The sequence below is a fragment of the Oncorhynchus mykiss genome, chromosome 21, assembly GCF_057628025.1.
Source record: "Oncorhynchus mykiss isolate SJ-2025 chromosome 21, ASM5762802v1, whole genome shotgun sequence".
Classification (NCBI taxonomy): Eukaryota; Metazoa; Chordata; class Actinopteri; order Salmoniformes; family Salmonidae; genus Oncorhynchus; species Oncorhynchus mykiss.
In genome coordinates, this window is record NC_143042.1 from 22,402,045 (window position 1) to 22,408,044 (window position 6,000).

Consider the following 6,000-nt stretch of genomic DNA (forward strand, 5'->3'; position numbering starts at 1 on the left):
TGTTTTGGAGTCAAATCCACCGTTAAAACAATGACTCACCACATGTAGCCTATCATTGAATCACTACGGCTGCGATGGCCATGGTGACCCATATTGGCCAACCTTTCTGCTTCATTTGGTGCTCTCTCTCGCTCTTTCGCTGCGATGCTGCCTTTTATGATACACTGTGATGTTTATGCTAAAAAGGTCCAATTGTATTATTCTACATATAAATGAAAGCCGAGCTTTTTGTCTCGCTATGTCTTTGATGTCCTGATAAGAGCCGATGTGATGCCTTATCTCAGATTATGCTTGAATAATAAAGTGAATATGTAAAACGTTGACCACATATCTATTGAAAGTAATAGTTTATAAAGCATGTTCAATGGGTTAAATTGGGCCCAGTCGGCTCTACATAATTGCTTGTCTCTTAGTTGTGGTTTGATAGGATGTGTAGAGGGAGAGAGGAAAAATAAAAAGCAAGAGTGGGAAAGATGAATCATGAAATGGGGCATAAGAGAGAGGAGATGACCCAGAGGTGTCCCTAGCCATCCATTCCAATTCCAGACATTAAAATGACATGGTTTACAGACATTGAGCAAATACAGGGCCTTGGTGTAGATATGTTACTGTTGGCAGCAAATATTGGGTTTGGGAACGTAGAAGTCCGGGCAGATGTTGTAGGAATAATTGTCCTGCGCTGCTGTAAAAAGCTGTCAGTTCTCTCTCTCTCTCTTTCACTGGGGAGTCTAGCTGGACACAAAGCTTTCGCTTCAGCTTAGTCGCCCTTTCCTCAACATGTTTGGTGGAAATTCAACACCAGGGACACCTTAAGTCAATATTAAATGAATCACTCTTTAACACACGTACAAAGTACAAGTCTGCCCACAAGCTCCGTCAGGGTGCTCCCCTCGGCCCTCTTATATACCGCTACCCAAAAAACCTACATAGGCATGGTTCATAGGGTTGGTTCTTGCAGGTGACTGGCTGTTATCGCTCGTTGCTCAGATTCTCTAGAAACTATCTTAACTTCCAGATCATATTCTGGGCATTCTGCCCATAGGTCTGTAGAGGAGGTCACAGTCACCTGCACGAACCAAGAGGGAGTGAGAGAAGATGCATACTGTGTACAATTCAAGGCTATGTCTTCAGAACATAAAATGTTCCCTTACAATGTCTCCAAGGTAGAGCTGTTTTCGATGGTCACACTTGATGCGTTTTATTGGTTTCATAGAGCAGGTCAGTGAACCGTGGCATGGTGCCTGGAAGATACTATTAGACTAGAGAGAGGAAGGGATGAAACAATGTTGATAAGTTTTGGGATGAATAGAGAGAACTCCAGTGTCAGCTTTGCTGCTTTCATACAGGCCTGTATCCTCACACAGACACATGCTTGCTCGCACGCACACACACACGGTCTCTGTCTTGTCTTTCTATTGGACAGGGCTGAAATAGAGTGCTGTTGGGTAAGGTCAGTGATTCATGTATACAGGAGGAATCATTTATTGGAATATTAGATTCAAGGCTGGATTAATCTCCCAAACTGGATTCGGTAATAAAAGAGCCAGTCTCTCTCTCTCTGCAGCCCACATCAATGTGCTGAGTCAGAGCCTGCCACTCACTCACACACTGACAGTAGGACTACCCAGCATGCTTCAATCAGCAGCTGTGCCTCATCTGTACTGAGTGGGCAATTTGGGCCCGTCAGAAAATGTTTCCCTAGTATAGGAAAAATCATGTGCGTGAGTGTTATCCAGACTGTATTTGACAATTACTTAGCTGTTTATCGGGTTTTTGTAACCGGGAATTAAGTCACTTGAAAGAAGTGTGCTTGAAAGAACCGAAACATTGACACAGCCCACAGTAGGAGGCCATGGGTAGAAAGTCTTCTAGAAATCTTATTTCACTGCTAGACAACACACCGGTATGAAATTATTCACTGTCTTCATTTAACTATGTCTCCACAATAAGGCAAGCACACATCATTATTCCTAGTCTCATTCATTGTTTCCAAGCCTTTGTATTGTTGCAATATGAACCATCATGCCAGTACTGTATGACTAGGAGCTCATTGCACTCTTTCCTATTCAGAGGTATGGTCTATTCTCCTGTGTGTCCTTCAGGCCTTTTTAAGTGTGCTGCTCACAGTCATTCAGCATCTGCTCGTTGCGAGGGAAATCTACTGTAGATGTATGAATACAGAATTTCTATCTTCTCTTCTCTCTGGCTGTAAATGGGCCTGACCAGCTGCTGGAGTAATGGGATGAGATTATTGATTCATTCGATGCAGGACCGCTCCAACTTTCCCACCCAAAAAAGATAGTTGATATTGCTGTGACTTTGAAATGTCAGAGGCATTATCTCTAATCACAAGAGGTGAGGAAGCGTTTAGTGGCCACTTAACCACTGAACGCTTTCCTCTCCACATTATTATTTTATTTTAAAGGCGGCTGCCAAATACAAAACCTTCCATCCAGCTCACTTGTCCTTCCTTCATCCAGCAAGGAAATTAAAACAAACTAGCTACCTTTTAGGTCTTTTGAAGTAAAAAGGTCTTTCTCTGTCCTTCCATCAATCAATCAAATTTATTTTATATAGCCCTTCGTACATCAGCTGATATCTCAAAGTGCTGTACAGAAACCCAGCCTAAAACCCCAAACAGCAAGCAATGCAGGTGAAGAAGCACGGTGGCTAGGAAAAACTCCCTAGAAAGGCCAAAACCTAGGAAGAAACCTAGAGAGGAACCAGGCTATGTGGGGTGGCCAGTCCTCTTCTGGCTGTGCCGGGTGGAGATTATAACAAAACATGGTCAAGATGTTCAAATGTTCATAAATGACCAGCATGGTCGAATAATAATAAGGCAGAATAGTTGAAACTGGAGCAGCAGCACAGTCAGGTGGACTGGGGACAGCAAGGAGTCATCATGTCAGGTATTCCTGGGGCATGGTCCTAGGGCTCAGGTCCTCCGAGAGAGAGAAAGAAAGAGAGAATTAGAGAGAGCATATGTGGGATGGCCAGTCCTCTTCTGGCTGTGCCGGGTGGAGATTATAACAGAACATGGCCAAGATGTTCAAATGTTCATAAATGATCAGCATGGTCGAATAATAATAAGGCAGAACAGTTGAAACTGGAGCAGCAGCACAGCCAGGTGGACTGGGGACAGCAAGGAGTCATCATGTCAGGTAGTCCTGGGGCATGGTCCTAGGGCTCAGGTCCTCCGAGAGAGAGAAAGAGAGAAGGAGAGAATTAGAGAACGCACACTTAGATTCACACAGGACACCGAATAGGACAGGAGAAGTACTCCAGATATAACAAACTGACCCTAGCCCCCCGACACATAAACTACTGCAGCATAAATACTGGAGGCTGAGCCATCGATCTGTCTGTCTGTCTCCTTCATACCAATAGCATTCATTTAACAACAGCACACTTCTATTGAAGGGAGGACATCATTGATTTCAATCTCTAAATCAAAGTATAGCCGTGCCCAGAGATATTTTAGGAGAGAAGTAAGAGTGAGACTTTTCTGAAAACCAGAAAGGAAATTTTAGCGCCAAAAATGTCAAAACTACAGTGCCTTGCGAAAGTATTCGGCCCCCTTGAACTTTGCAACATTTCAGGCTTCGAACATAAAGATATAAAACTGTATTTTTTTGTGAAGAATCAACAACAAGTGGGACACAATCATGAAGTGGAACGACATTTATTGGATATTTCAAACTTTTTTAACAAATCAAAAACTGAAAAATTGGGCGTGCAAAATTATTCAGCCCCCTTAAGTTAATACTTTGTAGCGCCACCTTTTGCTGCGATTACAGCTGTAAGTCGCTTGGGGTATGTCTCTATCAGTTTTGCACATCGAGAGACTGAAATTCTTTCCCATTCCTCCTTGCAAAACAGCTCGAGCTCAGTGAGGTTGGATGGAGAGCATTTGTGAACAGCAGTTTTCAGTTCTTTCCACAGATTCTCGATTGGATTCAGGTCTGGAGTTTGACTTGGCCATTCTAACACCTGGATATGTTTATTTTTGAACCATTCCATTGTAGATTTTGCTTTATGTTTTGGATCATTGTCTTGTTGGAAGACAAATCTCCGTCCCAGTCTCAGGTCTTTTGCAGACTCCATCAGGTTTTCTTCCAGAATGGTCCTGTATTTGGCTCCATCCATCTTCCCATCAATTTTAACCATCTTCCCTGTCCCTGCTGAAGAACAGCAGGCCCAAACCATGATGCTGCCACCACCATGTTTGACAGTGGGGATGGTGTGTTCAGGGTGATGGGCTGTGTTGCTTTTACGCCAAACATAACGTTTTGCATTGTTGCCAAAAAGTTCCATTTTGGTTTCATCTGACCAGAGCACCTTCTTCCACATGTTTGGTGTGTCTCCCAGGTGGCTTGTGGCAAACTTTAAACGACACTTTTTATGGATATCTTTAAGAAATGGCTTTCTTCTTGCCACTCTTCCATAAAGGCCAGATTTGTGCAATATACGACTTATTGTTGTCCTATGGACAGAGTCTCCCACCTCAGCTGTAGATCTCTGCAGTTCATCCAGAGTGATCATGGGCCTCTTGGCTGCATCTCTGATCAGTCTTCTCCTTGTATGAGCTGAAATGGGTAGATTTGCAGTGGTCTGATACTCCTTCCATTTCAATATTATCACTTGCACAGTGCTCCTTGGGATGTTTAAAGCTTGGGAAATCTTTTTGTATCCAAATCCGGCTTTAAACTTCTTCACAACAGTATCTCGGACCTGCCTGGTGTGTTCCTTGTTCTTCATGATGCTCTCTGCGCTTTTAACGGACCTCTGAGACTATCACAGTGCAGGTGCATTGATACGGAGACTTGATTACACACAGGTGGATTGTATTTATCATCATTAGTCATTTAGGTCAACATTGGATCATTCAGAGATCCTCACTGAACTTCTGGAGAGAGTTTGCTGCACTGAAAGTAAAGGGGCTGAATAATTTTGCACGCCCAATTTTTCAGTTTTTGATTTGTTCAAAAAGTTTGAAATATCCAATAAATGTCGTTCCACTTCATGATTGTGTCCCACTTGTTGTTGATTCTTCACAAAAAATACAGTTTTATATCTTTATGTTTGAAGCCTGAAATGTGGCAAAAGGTCGCAAAGTTCAAGGGAGCCGAATACTTTCGCAAGGCACTGTATGTCTACATCGCTGTGTGTAGTTATACATTTTCATACTTTCTATAGGATTGGAGGTCAGGGCTTTGTGATGGCCACTCCAATACTTTGAATTTGTTGTCCTTAAGCCCATTTTGCCACAACTTTATAAGTATGCTTGGGGTCAATGTCCATTTGGAAGAACCATTTGTGACCAAGCTTTAACTTCCTGACTGATGTCTTGAGATGTTGCTTTAATATATCCACATAATTTTCCTCCCTCATGATGCCATCTATTTTGTGAAATGCACCAGTCCCTTCTGCATCAAAGAACCCCCACAACATGATGCTGCCACCCCCGTGTGTCACGGTTGGGATGGTGTTCTTCGGCTTGCAAGCCTCCCCATTTTTTTTCCAAACATAACGAAGGGCATTATGGCCAAACAATTATATTTTTGTTTCATCAGACCAGAGGACATTTCTCCAAAATGTATGATCTTTGTCCCCATGTGCAGTTGCACACCACAGTCTGGCTTTTTTATGGTGGTTTTTGAGCAGTGACTTCTTCCTTGCTGAGCGGCCTTTCAGCTTATGTCGATATATGACTTGTTTTACTGTGGATATAGATAATTTTGTACCTGTTTCCTCCAGTATCTTCACAAGGTCCTTTGCTGTTGTTCTGGGATTGATTTGCACTTTTCGCACCAAAGCGCGTTCATCTCTAGGTGACAGAATGTGTCTCCTTCCTGAGCGGTATGACGGCTGCTTGGTGCCATGGTGTTTATACTTGCATCCTATTGTTTGTACAGATGAATGTGGTACCTTCAGGTGTTTGGAAATTTCTCCCAAGGATGAACCACACTTGTGGAGGTCTACAATTTTTTTCTGAGGTCT